At 40.9% G+C, this 16,941-nt stretch overlaps 2 non-coding genes across 2 annotated transcripts; both read right to left on the bottom strand.

Annotated features, from left to right (window-relative positions):
* Nucleotides 1–1,283: 1,283 nt before the first annotated feature.
* Trnaw-cca (transfer RNA tryptophan (anticodon CCA)) lies at nucleotides 1,284–1,355 on the bottom strand. The gene has a single exon. It is a non-coding gene; the product is annotated as a tRNA-Trp (tRNA).
* A 3,434-nt stretch (nucleotides 1,356–4,789) lies between these two features.
* Nucleotides 4,790–4,861, bottom strand: Trnaw-cca (transfer RNA tryptophan (anticodon CCA)). Its single transcript has one exon. It is a non-coding gene; the product is annotated as a tRNA-Trp (tRNA).
* Nucleotides 4,862–16,941: the final 12,080 nt, after the last annotated feature.

Here is a 16,941-nt window from a genome sequence, read left to right as displayed (position 1 = left end):
TCCTTTCTGGCATTAGTGTTTATTTTTTGAAAAGAAGATTTATGTACGATTCGTTAGGGGTGAGTTACGACCCGCTTTATGCGAGTGCGGAGGCACATAGTTGCTACCGCTGCTTAGACGGTAGTGAGGCGTGCGGCTTCGCCGGTGACGATGCGAGGATGCCGAGATGAAAAGGAAAGGTTGGCAAGTTTAGATTTCTAAGACGTTTAGAGTGCGACGTGTAAGCCATAAGCGAAGCGCTACACTCCGTCGGCTCGTCGGCTTGTTGCAGCATATGGTGTGGGGCGAAAACGGATTTTCAACTATAAAAGAAAATTTTATATTAAAAAGCATTAAAAGCGAAAAGGCAATAATACTGAGTTATGTGCACGAATTCGGCGGCACAGTGTCTTCAGAGTTCTATGCAAGCAGGTAAAACCCTAATTTAAAAGACATGAAACAAATGGCGCTCTTGCTCAATATAGAATTGCTTGCTTTATAGTTCACAAAGAAACAAGAAATGTTAAGCAATTCAGACTTCTCTTACGGCAAATTGTTATGTCGAATTGTAGATATAATGTGCAGGGCAGTGCATAGAGAACTCAGCCTACGTGTCTCAAGGTTGCAGGCATCACCTCATCTATATTGTCATCGACCTTTACTTATTTCAAATAAATTGCAAATATGTGTCTTGTTGTCTTTCGCAGTTCAATGATTGCATTTGCAAATATTTTCAGCGCAACTGCAGTTTGAAAAAGTTCAATTCTACAAACACTTTGCAGTCTGTGTTTGAACAGCTGTTGGAATATCCTAGCGTAGAGTTCAAGATCAAGTCTAAACAGTTCAGTCACTTCTGTGTGGTTGCAAGTTTTGTTCTAGTATAGACCTAATATCGAAAAAGTGCTCGATAGGAATTTTATTTATTTTTATTTTTAAGAAAATTTCGAAAAATTGTGAAAAACTTGACCAACACTCCATTTAATTACCAATTACTTTGTAATCCAAAAAATTACCGAAATTATCAGAAGATTTAAATTTAAAGCGAAGAGCGATTCAAAAACTGTTTTCTGTGGCTAAAATCACTATCTATATAAATATTTCTATTTTTAGATATCTACATATATGTCTTTAGATATAGCTATAGCGCCAGAACTGAACTAATAATATTTTTTCTTGATAATAATTTTGAGTTAGCAACAAATTTTTATTCCCAAACAGACAGACCAACTCTTCCAAACGAGCATATACAATGTATACTTTTTCTCAAAAATATTAATTAAAAAAAAAAAAAGAATTTGGCTTTGTGACCCCGACGTGATTTGAACACGCAACCTTCTGATCTGGAGTCAGACGCGCTACCGTTGCGCCACGGAGTCCTCTTATGTGAGATCGCCAACTAACGGTATAACAACAATAATTAGCGATAAAATTAAGACAAGCTGCAGTTGGTCTTAATCTGATTATGACAAGTCGATGATGGAAAATAAATAGCGATTGCAATTGCTAAGTATTATATGTTTCAGCGCTGTTTAGTGAAATATAAAATTTCGACAAAGAAAGAGCAAATGAAATGCTAGAAAATCCCATAGTTCGCAACTAAACGCGCTGCTTTCGTTTGCTTCATTCTCTCGTTGAATGGATTTTAGATTTTCATTTTCATTTTTGCGCTTTTCATCGCTTATATGAACGGCAGCTGCTTAGAGCGTAGAGCTGTTCTGTTCTGTTAAGTATATAAAAATGAAAGGTATTAAAGCGTTGGCGGAAGGGGGCTGGAAGCCTAAACAGCACCACAACTAACACTAACAACAACACCGGACAGACTATGCCCTTAAGTAGCGCAAAAACTTAAAACCCCAAACGCGCAACAGAGATATTTCACTTGCAGTCCCCTCAACCCTGATCACCACTCACACCCACCCAGACCGTTTGAAGAAAACGACTTCCTTCGTCTTCCTGCTCACTTCACTGATTTATCCACTTGATTTTCCGCCGAGCAGCAGCTAGCTACAGTTTCGACTACAACTAACGCATCGCTATAATAGCAACAACAATAGCAACAGCAACAATAACAATAACAATACCAATAACGGCCAGCAAAGTAACTCGAAGTAACCGGAATGGCAAATGGCAAATCCAAGGTGAAATACACGGCGTTGCGCCACGGCTGAGGGGAGGGCATTTTTAGATTTATTTCGGTGATTATTTCTAAGTTTTGTGAAGGTAATAGTCGCTGCTCCGCGGCTCACTGCTTTGCTAGCTGGCTGCTTGTTCAGCCGTCCTTGTTGTTGTAGCCTTGCCTTACAATACTAATACGCGTACATTTGATCAAAACTTATAGCTTATACTTTATACAATAGCAATAACAACAACAGCGTCGAATAGATTCCGTTTTGTACTCGGGCCGCGCTCGCCCGCTCCCCCCAGCTCGTTGTGTGGCCATTACCATTTGCACTAACACCAGCAATTCTCATTTGCTAGCATTTGAATTGTTTTGTTGTTATTTGTGGCGCTGTTGTCGAGCGCTTATCCACGGGTATTTCTCATTATTCCCGTTGTTGTTGTTGTTCGCCTGCGAAGTTTTCGGTTTCTTTATCCATTTGCTACTTTGTAGTTTGTCCTTTCTCGGCGGGGCTAATGTTTGCGGCTACTGTTGCCGCACAATCCAAAAATTTAGCCGCACCGCCACGTCCGTCTGTCCGTCCGTCCGTCCACTTTTCAAGTAGTTTGTGCAAAGTTTAGCTTTTGGCGAGGAATTTTGAGTGCTGAAAGCGAACCGAATTTCAAAGGAAAACTAAACCAACTAAACATTGTAGTCTAAAGTTGAGGGGGCGTGAGGACGGAGAAGGTCGCTGCACGCGCATTTGTGATCGTCCAGCGCGAATGTTTCGAATGCCACGCTGCTTCTTAAGCGACTACAGTCTCCTTCTCAGTTGAGAAATCCACAGCAATATGCGGCTCAGCCGTTCAGCCGTTCAGCTGCGCCCATTTTTCCGCTTGCGAAATAAATCTTGCAAAGCCGCGGCCAGCAGCAGCACCAAATCCATTCAAGCGGCAGCATTTAGCTCGTTACTTCACCATAGTTTAGCGGCGAAAAAAGTTGTAATAGAATGTTGCAAGTTTAAATATAAATTGCGGCAAATGGCGTCGATGAACGAGGCATCCGATGCCGCACCGCACCACCAACAATATTACTTCAAGATGTGCACCATGCGGCGAGGCGCGGTGCGGTGTGGCCATTATTGCTTTCTCCGGCACTCACATTCCAGCCACGCTCGCCCACGTCCTCTACAGATGCAGCTGGTGTGATGCTTAGGTTCTAAGCGAAGCACTACATTTATGATGGCCATTTGTAGCGTATGCCGAAACTACGCCACATCCCTGCGCAGACACTGCTATAATCATTTATTTCTTTTGCTCAATTCTATTGAATTATATTTCGACCGCGTGGGGGGCGAGGGGGATAATTTTATTGTTGGAACTTTCGGTGTTTCGCAGTTGTCTCTCCTCTAAGCACTCCAGCCGAGCTCGGCGTTTACTCCATTGCTTTTATTGCTATTTTTGTGTGTAAATCGGATGAATGTAATTTTTACTTGCTCGCTCTGAACTATTCGATAGGCAATGAGAAGTGCAAAATGTATTGATTTAAACAATGTGGGAGAAAGGAGCAAAATGGTAACGTTGAACTCTAAATTTCGCTTTGTAAATTATTGTTTTCTTTTCTCAAAATCGTCTTTAAAATAATAGTTACTTTCTTTTCTGTTGCGTAATTCCGAAATTAATTCCATGGGGTCCTCATCTTGTTTAACATAACCATGTTTTATAAACCGGGGATCATCGAGACGATTTCTGATCATTAGTATATAATTTTCATATAAATAAGTCCGATCGTTACGAATTCAATTAAATTTAAGCATTCTTCTAACGTCGTAAAAGCACGAAAACTAGTAATCATTCCAGTATTTAAAATTTATTGTCACCTAACAGATAATTAGCAGACGAATCCTAAGTCATAGCAATCCATTCTTTCTGAGAGTGCAAAATGTATGTAACAGTGATAATGATGTTCTATGAAGCCCTTCCGCTATGAATTATTTTAAAATGTGATTGTGCCATTTTTTTCTTATAGACGGGGTATTTATAGAACCTTATGAGAATACTATATTCTTGAAGTCTTGAGAAATGAATTAATAGCAGTGATAATCCTATAATTTTTTACAAATATTGAAACAAGTAAGAATCTTCATAAACAGTAAGCAATTCACAATAGGATGGAGCATATGTATATTCATTCGATTACATTCACTAATTGATCTTGAAGACCCCCAGTTCTTATAAAATATGATTATGGAATCGATAATAATTTATAACATTCTCTATATGTATATGCTAATATCGATATATTTCTGAGAACCCATCCCAAAAGAGGAGTGCTTAATTTAGACTACATTCTCAGTACTCAACTTATATTCATTTATTCTCACATTCTGATTCTGGCTATTAAGTTTTGCATGCAGTTCCTTACACAAAATTGTCGAGACCTATCTATAATATATACATATTAACAATCTCTTATTAAACAATCATTTATTATAATATTACTCACAACAATATATTTCATTCAATTTCAGGAAAATTCGTCATACGAACAGTGGCAAGTAAGTCGATATTTATTATTATAAGATAAGCATTAAGATTAGTGTATGTGATTATATATGATATATGATGATATGTGATTATAACAAATGGTTTAAGATTTTTCGAATTCATAATAAAAATTATTCCTAACAACAATTTTTGAGAATTGATGCATTGACCCCGACGTGATTTGAACACGCAACCTTCTGATCTGGAGTCAGACGCGCTACCGTTGCGCCACGGAGTCTTCTTATGCATTAACGCTCGGGAAGCCGAAACCTTATTCAAATACGCACACACACACACAAATGTCTTCGTGTGCCACAGCCAGCAAATACAATAAACAAACTGCAGTAATCAAACCGAAACCGAAACCGAACCAAAGTAAATAGTTTGATTTCGTGCGTCGGCTGACAAAGGCGAAGCGGTGGTATAAACGCGGAACCCAACAGAGATCTGCTGGCAGCCCTGAGTGTGACGATATTAGTTGCTTATATAAAGAATGCTTCAGAAGTAATAAATAAGTTGTTGCGCTGATAAGCGCCAAGGAGTTTGAGGCAGCGCGGGCAGCAATGCGACGGACATGGACTTGACAACCGCCAAACATTTGCATATAGTGCATAAGCATTTGTATTATATATATATAGGTCCGAAATGATTCAACTTAGCGACCGCCAGCGCCATTAAAGGTAGTGCAGTTCAGAGCGCGAAACTTATCTCCACCGGCAAATTATACACAGACATACATAAAGACATATTTTCTCTTTCGATAGTGCGCGGATTAATAAACACTAAATACAGGCGGAAGTTATGCGAGTTTATGCAACATAGCAACATGATACTGTCATATGTTATATGGCGTAATCTGGCCGAATTTCTTTCACAATATCTATATGATGTTCTTCTAGCATAACAACTAGGCTGTTAAGCCTTTGCTGGATTCTATAATATTCTAATATATGCTATGTATATTTATAGACTATATATTGATGCTATACCTACATAAAGTTATTCCTCATTCTTTTCTTGGATGAAGATGGATTGAAACTTCATATGATTGTTCTTGTCTGTGGGATTTGACATTGACTTAATTAATTTCAGTTTTTTTTCAGTTAGATTAGTTTAGTTTCAAGATATATATTTTTATTTGGTATGTTTGTTATAAAATGTGTGTTCAAAAAATAACGGGAATTTTATTTTTTTGAGAAATATAGTTATTCATCCACTTACATTAATGTTATTGCCTTCGCAATAGTCCACATTCGAGCGCTTTTTTAACCATCGAAATAATTTTCAAACTCGACGAAGAACTCATAACAACACGTCTAACTTTAGTGGCTGCTACATACAGAGCAAGCAATCAATACAGGCGGGAATTTTATTGTACTCCAGGAGCATATTTATCAACATAATAAAAAATAAAAAAATGGCAATTGGACTCTCCAAATATTTGAAATTTAATATTTTACAATTCCCGTTATTTTTTGAACTCACCACGTATATTGTATTATAAATATATAAATTGGACTTTAAGCGAAACATTTCCAAATAATGGCCTTTTATATGAGGGAGTGGCAGAAGAGTGTTCAAGATAAGATAAAACTTATTTGACAAGAGCAAAATATCCTTCAAAAAGGTACAAGCTCTATTTAATTTGTTGTTGGTTTTTAATTCAATTTTATTTTTGAAAATTTTGATATTTTCTATTTTTACGAGTGTTCGTTTCCTACTCACTTCCAAAAGAGTTGAGCTGTATTCAAAATATTACATTTTTTAAACCGACTGCATATTTCCAAAAAAGCAATATGCTTTTTAATTTTAATTACTGTAAATTTTCAAATCAATCGTCATCTCATTTGAATTTCCCGACTCAAAGCGAATTTTTTCCCACCAATGAAAGAGTATGGAAACTCAGCGCTATTACACATTCATATTAGCATTTCATAGAAGAGCTTATGCGAAAGTAGCAAAGGAATATTCTTGCGACGCGCGTGTGTAGTGGTGCCTAACAACCACTAACCAACAACATTAGTTGAAATTTCATCCGCGAACGCCAAACTTTGTCGCAGTCGTCGTAGTCGCTATTGCGGCTGTTGTTGTTGCTGCCACACACTGTTGCCGCTTTACACATCGTTCATATCGATTTTTTATTTCTACTATTGCGCGCTGTTTATTTCTTTTGCTTGCCTTCCTTTGCCTTTGGCTGAATTTTAAACTTATTATCGACAACTAATACAAAGGCAGTGCGGTGCTTGACGTTGTCAAAGCATATTTTTTTTGTGGGGAACTAGGTAAGTGAGCTTAGGAGGAGAGGAGGAGGAGAGCAGTTGCGCGGGGGGCGGGGTGAGTGATGGATAAAAGGTAAGGAAGAACGGAATAAATCCCTGTGGCACTATTCGCAATCGCGCGCAAACACGCGCGACCACATCCACGGAGCCCAGACCCCACACTCCTCCTCCCATACACTATACTCCATCTCCATTTTCATATCTTATCGGGGAAATTGGCAATGCGTATTTATTATGTGACTATTTCAACATTAAAATATGCATTTTTATTCACTGTCGCACACATACATACATATGTACATTTGGAAGCGGCAAGAAATTGACTTTAGTATCTGAGTTGAAAAAGAATGAAGAAAACAGAAAAATACGAAATTCTCAATTTGAAGAAATGCGTATGAAGAAAATGAAATAATTATTGCAGCCAAATTGTTATAAATGGTCTCATCTACCTGGAGTCCCTTCGACTTCACATGCTTTCTCTCAGTTGGTCTTCACTATCTGTGGCATCTTAGGCTTTCATATTTATCTAAATTTAAAATATTTGTACCGTTGCACGTTTACCTTCCTGCCGTTTATATAATAGCTAAGCATGCGTTTGTGAACACCACATCATATCACATCCCGTTATGTCTTGACGAAAGCACAAATATTAAAATAATATTAAGTGCCTTACTGGCAAGCACAAGTGGAAACTTACCGACCATCGAACACGTTCTTCGCAATCGCTTTCGGCCAACAGACCCTGTAAGAAAATGTTGAAGTGATGAATATTCAGCCAAAATGGATTTAAATTAAATCAATGCAGAGACCTAACCCACCTGACAACTGATGGTTAAAGCTAAATAAAGCTAAGCCCTGAACAATCAGCTCGTTCTTTATTGTTGAACCAATATTAAAGGAAAACTCTCACAAAATACAGTGCAGTTATGTTGGATTGCATGCCGGTTCCCCAAAGGACTTACTTAGGTTATGAGAGACAGTCAGTGAAAACCCAAGATCCCTTGGTCCTCTTCCAGGCAACTTCTACAGCTAGCGTCCGCTAAGATTTTTATTCTAACAGCGTGGATCCCATTGGGAAATTCACCAGTTAGAGCCCTTACGACTAAGGAGATATGAACTTTGTTAAAGGCGAAGAGTACCCAAGACCTCTTGCGATTCACCTTTGAGCGCACAATATATCCGCCGCTGGATATTTTCGCTTGAAAAACGCTGCAATAGTTCAGAAGTCTGAAACTTGATAAGACTGAAAGTTGATAAGAAGTCCTCGACAGTAAATAAGCTCCGAACCCCTCTCATACGGTACCTCCTTGCTATACAAACCTTCATCGAAGGAATCAGAGCAGAGAAGGGATAGTAAAGGTTCGGCCAGTGAAGTGAGAAATAAGTTTGTTCTACTCGGGTGTCTTAAATTATTAATAGAATCATGAGATTCACTATAAATGACATTTCCAACGGGGCATTCGTTGACACCGAGATAAAGCCCGCGAAATCGAGCAAAAGCATTGAAATGAAGAATGCTTGTGTAATTCAACGAAAAAGATACCTTTGCTTGCTTCACTTTCGGCAGCATCGCCAGCAACGTCATCGCGCACCAGCAATCCCGAAAGCCTGCACTGGGCCCGCACGCACCCCAACACGCATACTTCCTTACCTTACATACTTACATGCGAACCGTCTATTTACAAGCACTTCATCTGTGCATTTGAATACGCCTGCTAAGCATTCACTTACAACAACGGCAACAACAACTGGTACTACATACTACTACATACTATTACGTTCGCAACTTAGGCATTGTAAAAATGTTGATAACAAAACACAGAGCAAAAAAAAATAACAACAAAAACAAAAAAAGAATAATAATAAATGAAAAGGAAAATAATGAAAGTAAAAGAATTGAAAATAAAAGAATTGAGAATTGAGGAGATAAGTTGTGTGGCGCAACGAGGTGCAACAAGAAATCAACCCTCGACACGAACGCTTTTTTTCTGTTTGCTCTACAGGCTGTTGGGAGCGCAGGGAATGGGGGCCGGAGATAGGCAGACTTTCTGGTTTGAGTTCATCTATTCACTCAAAACTCTCTAAACAATTTTTGAATGTGTACGTTGCCTGTTGTGGTTGTTGTTGTTGTTATTGTTTTGGTTGCTGTTGTTGTTGATGCTAATACCGTTGTGGCTGCTCCAATTGTTTGCAACAGCGGTCGCCAAATCAGCTTCAGGTTGGCGATTGTTTATATTTTGAAAAAGTCTCCAAAGCGGAGAGTATCCGGAATTAATAGCCTTGGGAGGAAACTCATGCAATCTTATAACGAATTAAAAAATTATTTGTTTTTCAATAAAAATTATCTACAGGTCCTGTTTTCTCTAAACACACATATATTTCATGCCAGATATAGATCGGAGTCTCCAAGTCGTTAAATATGAGTTGATAATCCCCAAAGCTTTAAAGCAACACTGAGATTCATTCAGAGTTTTGATCTAACAGAAATTCCATTTACGAGTTCGAGGATTGCCGCCACCTGCCTTTACACTAGATGTGGGCATAAGAGCAACAACAAAAGTGTGTACAAAAACATGCCACGTCTACTGTGTCAAGGCGGCGAAAGACACCGAGAGCAGCGAAGCTCGAAACCAGCAGACAAGAATATGAAAAACATTTAAAATAAAATGTACACTGAGAAAAAAAACATGAAAACTTTTCACGAAGAATTTTCCATGAAAGCGAATTATATGATTTTCGTGTGGGCTCAAGTCATAGGTCAAGGGACCTTATAGAGGAATTACTTCGAAAATCCTGGAAATTACAATATTTACTTTCCTGATAACATCCAGCCTAAAATAATGTTATTAACATCTTCGGAGATACTTCGAATACGTAACCAAGGAACACAGATGAGTTCTAGGGTCTAGGTCCCCCATGCGCAAAGTTCAAACACCCGATTCACGAGCAAAATGTCTCCACTAAACAAAGTAATTCAAATTGGCAAAGCGGCTCAAAAGAAACGAAAATAATTTCAGTGTATTCCGACAACAACTACAACAACAACACACAACGGTGTGTCTAAACCATTACAAAAACAAATACCAGCATAAAAAAATAAAATGAGATTTTTTAACTGCGAACACGTAGTTAAAAAATATTGAGAGCCACAAAGGAAGATGATGAAGTGAATAGCGAGTCGCCGAGGAGGAATTCAAAACACTATACAATAACAGCCTTAACAACAACTACAACGCTAAATAGAAGTTTTGCCAGCGCGCAAAGGAGACCACACACATGCACACACAAACACATACTTAGACAGGAGTGCAGAGACGCGCTTATACAGCAGCGGTTAAGGCACTGGCACAAGCGAAGGCAAAAGCAAAGTGAAAGCCAAAGTACAAGTTAAAGGCAGCAAAGCAAAACTCAATTGAAACGAGCGCGCGCGCGGGGACCTTTGGGCGGTGCGGTGTGGTGCGGCGCGGTCTAGCATGAAGGCAAAGGCAAACTTCTGGCGCGCACATAAACCACCCTTGAAAATTGTTCGCGTTTCGCACAAAGCAATAGTAACAACAACAACAATAGTAATCAGAACATCGCTGACGATGTACCAGAGAAATCGCTGCAGCAAACTTTTAAAAATGTGTAGTGAAAAAGGTGTAAGTAAAAAAGGACCTGACAGCAGCCTGCCAACCAACCAACCACCCACCGAAATTTAAGTTCGTAAAAAAGCGACTCACCTCACTCACTGCAAGTGGCGTTTGGCGCGCTTGTCGCTTGCCTCTGCTGCCAGCATCGTTACCACTGATGAGAAGGGACTACCTTGGAGAGTATTTGCTGTGGCAATAAAAGTAGTAATCGGCCGCGCGCGTGTCGTCGCCCGCGTCTTAGTCTTAGTCGCTGGCTTGGCGGCTGGCTGGTTGGTGCTTATGGTTTGGCGGGAGGCACTCCAAACGCTTTGCTGGCAGCGTCGCAGCGCGCTGACTTTGAATTTGCCGAGTTAGAAAGAGATGAGCATTAGAAGAGCTGGCGTCGCTGCCGCAGCCGCCGTCGACGGCGTCATCATCAGCTGAAAAAAGAGCGCGCTGCGGCGCGAAAGAAAGAAATTATATTTTATTTTATGGGTTTTTTACATTTTTCTATAACAAACAACAGCAACAACAACACCAACAACTAAGCGCACTACAACTACAACAGCCACTTTTGGGGGGAAATTTGTTGCTGATGTGTTGTGCAGCCGTAGCAAGCAGCAGTAATAATTGCAATAGGAAAGTGAAGGTTGCAGGCTGCTGTTGCCAACATCAGCAGCAGTGCGCGGCACTTTAAAAGCGATGGCTTCAAGCGGCAGCGGTGCGGCGTGAATGGTGATGTTAGTAGTTGCGCTGCGGTGCTTTGCGTTATGTTACTTTGCTTAAATAACGGGAGACATTAATTTTTTAGAATTACGCGCGCACATGAGGCAAGGATACGCAAGCGACTGTGAGTGACTTTTTTCTATTCCACTTCATTTCTATGGAGAGCACAGAAGGTGCGTAAGCGCGAGTAAAACGGGCATTAGTGGAGCGCGAAGTTTGACGGGTGCGGGTGCGGTGGGATGCTGGCGCAGCGCGCGCGGAGTGTGGCTTAATGAAGTGGGTTCAGGCAAACGGTAGCTCCGCACTAGCGCCATGCCACTAGTGGCGTGTGTGTGTTAAGGAAAGGTAGTGGGGAAGCGTTTCTGGCATGTTTGGAGGTATTTATTTTTTACGAGTGCTATATGTTGTGTAAAATAGCACATTTGCGCCGCACAGTCATTGCCGATTTGGCAATTCGCGCACTACTCGTCGTGTGTAAAAAATGTAAAAAATCAGGCCGCCCCCGTTAGCGTCTGTCCTCTAAACATGCTGGGGGATATTCAAATGCTGCTGGCTTCCTTTTTACTCCTGTTTTTTAACTTTCAGTTTTAGTGTCTGCCTCTGCGTGTCCTTTTAGTGCGCGTCAACGAAATTCATTATATTTTTTATTTAAATGTATGTGTGCCTTTTTCATTTTATGCCGTGTCGACGTGCTTTTCTGTATGTATCTATGCGTTTTGAGCCTTTTAGATTATTTTTCATTCGCAACATTAAAAGAATTAATGGCATGCGCATACAATATATCGTGGCTGCCAAGTGATTAGTATTTAGTCATGCATTCCCATTAAATATATAGAGATATATAGGTGCATGATTACTGAAGTTTCTATTTTGGGTAAATCAAGATCGTTCTGAAATTTGTGGAAACGTTCAGTATAGTTCTGATTTAAGATACTTCTTATATAATATGTAATGCCCGAGATATTTGTTCAATGGCTTCGCGAAGTTTGAATAGTTTCAGCAATCAGCAAGAACCATTTCTCTCCATAGTTTTTAATGAAAACTAGTAAATATTAGTAAATCGTTATAGTCGCTGGGATAGACCTGGGGCTAAGAAAGCCTCACTGGTTGGGAAGACAGGGAACTCCAAGTTAAGTCCAGTAGTTGAGGTTGTCAGTTGATTAGTCTGTATGATCGCTTCATTATCCCAACACCTCCCAATGCGGACCTATGCTCCTCAATACTAATATATTCTAGAATAGATCCAATATACACCAATCGAATATATAGCGTTCAGATAGATCACGATCGTAAAAACCCGAGCAATTATAGTGTAACAAAGAATTGATTTAGAAATGAGAGTTCGTCCACAAGAATTATAGAGGAGAATTTCATGAAGTATGTATGTATGTTGCAACCGTTTAGCCGGTTATAGCCGAATCGACGATAGTGCGCCACTTCTCTCCCTCCTTTGCAGTTCGGCGCCAGTTGGAGATCCCAAGTGTAACCAGGTCGCTCTCCACCCTCCAACGCTGGTCCCTCCAACGGAGTGGAGGCCTTCCCCTTCCTCGGCTTCCTCCGGCGGGTACTGCATCGAACACTTTCAGGGCTGGAGTGTTTTCGTCCATTCGGACAACATTACCTAGCCAGCGTAGCCGCTGTCTTTTTATTCGCTGAACTATGTCAATGTCGTATTATAACTCGTACAACTCATCGTTGCCAATGTGCTGAGGACCATAAATCTTGCTGAAAATTTTCCTCTCGAAAACTCCTAGTATCGTCTCATCTGATGTTGACATCGTCCAAGCTTCTGCACCATAAAGCAGGACGTGAATAATAAACGACTTGTATAGTTGGTTTTTGGTTCGTCGAGAGAGGACTTTACTGTACAATTGCCTACTCAGTCCAAAGTAGCACCTGTTGGCAAGAGTTATTTTGCGCTGGATTTCGAGGCTGACAGTGTTCGCGTTGTTGATGCTGGTTCCCAGATATACGAAACTATCTGCAACTTCAAAGTTATGGCTGTCAACAGTGACGTGGGAGCCAAGACGCGAGTGCGCTGACTTTCATGAAGTACCCTGATGTATGTGAGAGTCCGGACGACCGGACGACGACAATATATAGCTCCCATACCATTTCATTAATTTGATCATATTTAGAGACCCGGGAATAAAATAGCTATTTCTCAAAGAATAATTATGATTTTTGGAAATTAAATAAATGGTACCTATATCCATCCCTCAAATCCGCCTTTGAGCCCCAGCTAAATCGAGAACTTTCATTCATTGCTCTTCCGTGGCAATGTGATGCCGAATTTGCTGCCACTAACTAACTTTTTGTTGCTAATCGCGCAGCACTAATACAAACGCACGCTCTGCATGGAGCGAGCCCTTCTATTGAAAGGAAAAATTAAAATTAAAAATTGCCGGAGTGAACTGCGAAAAGGACCAGGCGGCATTAGCAATTACAACAGCGAAACCATGGCGAAAAGCGACAAAAAGTGCGAACCGAAATGTGGCAAGCAACAAAGCGACGACGGCGGCGCTGAGCAAAGCCGAAAAAGTCACCTCACCACATCTCACCTGCAGTAGATGGCGCTGTGAGTGTATGTGCCGGGGGTTGGGGCTGGAGCACTATTCAAATACTCCCATGGCGAACAGCATCACCAGCACATATGCCCCTCATGTAAGCATATATATATACAAATATTACTGTACCTATTGTTGTTGTTAGAAAAAAATGGAGAAAAGGGCGCGAGCGAGAAGAACGAGCTAAATTTGCATAGAAAATTAGTTAAAAAATTACGCCAAAGCCTGCACGACTCAACTCGAACACAGACAAAACTTCGTGAGCACACACACCCTCACGCACGCACACACACATGCGCACGAACATAAATTGGCGGATATCATATATGCTTTTTATTCTAACATACGAGTACAACAACAAACAACACGCACACGTTTCACAATTACAAACAACAACAGCAGCAACAACAGCGGCGGCAAGGCCAAGGCACAACGGCGGCCGGGGGGCGGCATTAGTGGGCGGTGTTAGAAAATTTTTGCAATTTTAATTTGTTGACGACGGCATGTGTTGGGTGCGACGGACCGGGAGGTGAAGTCGAAGCTGCAAGCACAACTATGTAACCGGGAGCCTGTGGCAGCCACTTGTATATTGTACATTGTTTTTGTTGTACTTTCAGTTATTTGTGTGTCATAAAGCACCCCATTAGAGGCACACGAGCAGCAGCGACGGCGAAGGCGCACAACCATTTGCCACATACACGCTCACGCGGACCGACACACATACTCGTTCATTCATTTGTGTGTTGCCACGTATGCAAAGTGCCGCATCAATATCGGCATTTGGGGGGAGCATCCGGATTGAGAGGTAGGTGTGCGTGTGGCGTGCATGTGTGCGCATATAGACAGAATTAGAATTTTTACCGCGCAGATAAATAGAGTCGCCCCAACAAAGGGAACACACACGAATTAGTCAGTGGCACTCGGTGGTCGGGATAAAAGGAAAACTGACTGAAAAACAACGGCGCGATATGCGTGCGAGGTTGACGTAGAAAGAAAACGCACAAAATTAAAATAACAGCCGTCCCACACCCTCTGTGCCCCGAATATGCGGCCATACATGCATTGAGTCCGAAAAAACAGTTATCTCAACTGCGTTGCGCGCGATGTACCGTTAGTTGTGTGGCAGTAACCGCTGCCAATAGGACTGGGCTGTCATTGCCAGGACCACCAGGACAATGTCACGGCGGTTGGAGCAGCAACAGTACATCCACATGTGCGTGTATACTATTTGAGTGCGTACACGCGTGTACTCCCGCACTGTTGTGCCCAATATACAGTTATTTGAAGTGGTGCCAAAGTTTTCGTTGCGTTATAAGGAATCACTATGGCTTAGATAGAAAACGAGCTCCCAATCGGCGAAACCAATTTATACCAACTTCCAAGAACTCGGTTAAATTTCCCATATACTCAACATTATGCCCCAAAATATTAACAGGTAGGTAGGTAGGAGTGCTGCCCTGTTTTAGTTCGGGCTCAATTAGCACTATCTGTGCCATTTTGATGAAAATATTAACAACGCTTTAAAAATTCCTCTTCGAAATGGACGAGGAATGGAATGGACGAGCTCACTCAATCCCTTGTTCAAATCATCTGAGATTGGACTCCAACTCATGATCGGATACATATTCCTCAAAAACCAGAAACCGAAAACTTGCAAGAATGATGAAAATGCCTCTGAAAGTGGTTACACAATTCCGGAATATATCGGAAATATCCCTATATACAACTTTGGACTAAGGTCTAGAACTTTATAACTGATTTAATGAAACTTGCACACCACAAGCCGTAGACCAATGAAGAATTTATTGGTGCAAATTGGGCTCCGAAGACTTTAGACGAAGTGGCTTCACTGAACCTCAACTTTATGGAAAGTTATAAACGAACTTTTATATAGAAAATCGTTAACCTTCATCAGTACTGTCTCCTAATAATAATCAATATAAATGATTTGATGATTTAAATGGTCAAGTGACCGTCGATTTCCGGTTACATATTTAAAATGAGGATTCAGAGCTCTCAAATTATAAAATCTTGTCCAATCGTAAAACTATATTTAAATTTTTACCGTTCTGATAAATTAGATGCGCGCAAATATGAATTAATATATTGAGATGTGTTACCAGTAATTCACTTGGGACCACCATGTGTGATTATACTTCTTCAAATCGGTTGGGCACTATTTTTATGAAGAGAGCTTGCGAATGTTTGCCTCGTAGGCATTTAAAATGGTTAAACTCTATGACAGTACGGAAGTATGAAAATACAAAAGTAGATTTTTTTTTCTTGGCAATATCAACACACTCAACTGATATGTAGATGAGAGTCGCGATAGAAAAGAAAAGAAACTGGTTTAATTCCAACTTTCAAGGATTCGCAAAAAACTTCAGCGCTCATCTAATTAGTACAATTTGATTCCCTTCACTGGGTGCTCATGCCACAGCTGACAAGTCGTCAAGTTGCTATGCAAACAACAAATACAGGCTAATGCAACAACAGCAAAATGCTAACTGTGAATACAAAAAAACTGGCGATGGTAAGGCACACAATAGCGAACTGAAGAAAGTTGATAGAAACGCTCAGCGCCAGCAGTGCAACAACAAAGATGTGTATGTGACAAGCCGCGAAGAGGTGACCCTGCCTCCTCTTCCTGCTTTTCCACCGAAGATAAGAGACGTTGATAAGACAGCACACATAGTAAAGAAAGCATAAATTAATTTCACTTTCCCCAAGAAGCGCCGGCACACAGCAGCCCTCGAACGCCTAAAAGCCCACAACGGCATGAAGAGGATTCTACATACTCCTCATCCAACCGTACAACCGCTTGGTAGTTAACGTTATTGCCCCCTCACTACTGAATTCGCAGACTCGCAGTGCTTTTGTTGTTGCATTTTACATAAAACAAACGAGTGCACCTCATCGAGTGCACGCATGAAGCGTCCTTGTGCGTATGTAAACTGCCACATTAGCCGGTCTCGCTGCTCAGATTTCGGGGCACAGAATGCACAACGAAAACTACTCAGTCTCAGGCTGCCTTTGAGACCCCCCACCACACACACTCTTCCTTATCGTCCCGCTGACCCCCCAAACGTTCAGCCGATGCAAGCATTTTTCTGTTGTGCTTGCCCAACAGCTTTC

The sequence above is a fragment of the Zeugodacus cucurbitae genome, chromosome 5 (assembly GCF_028554725.1).
Source record: "Zeugodacus cucurbitae isolate PBARC_wt_2022May chromosome 5, idZeuCucr1.2, whole genome shotgun sequence".
Taxonomy (NCBI): domain Eukaryota; kingdom Metazoa; phylum Arthropoda; class Insecta; order Diptera; family Tephritidae; genus Zeugodacus; species Zeugodacus cucurbitae.
The sequence above is the reverse complement of the archived record's forward strand: the minus strand, read 5'-3'. Positions and strand labels throughout refer to the sequence as shown.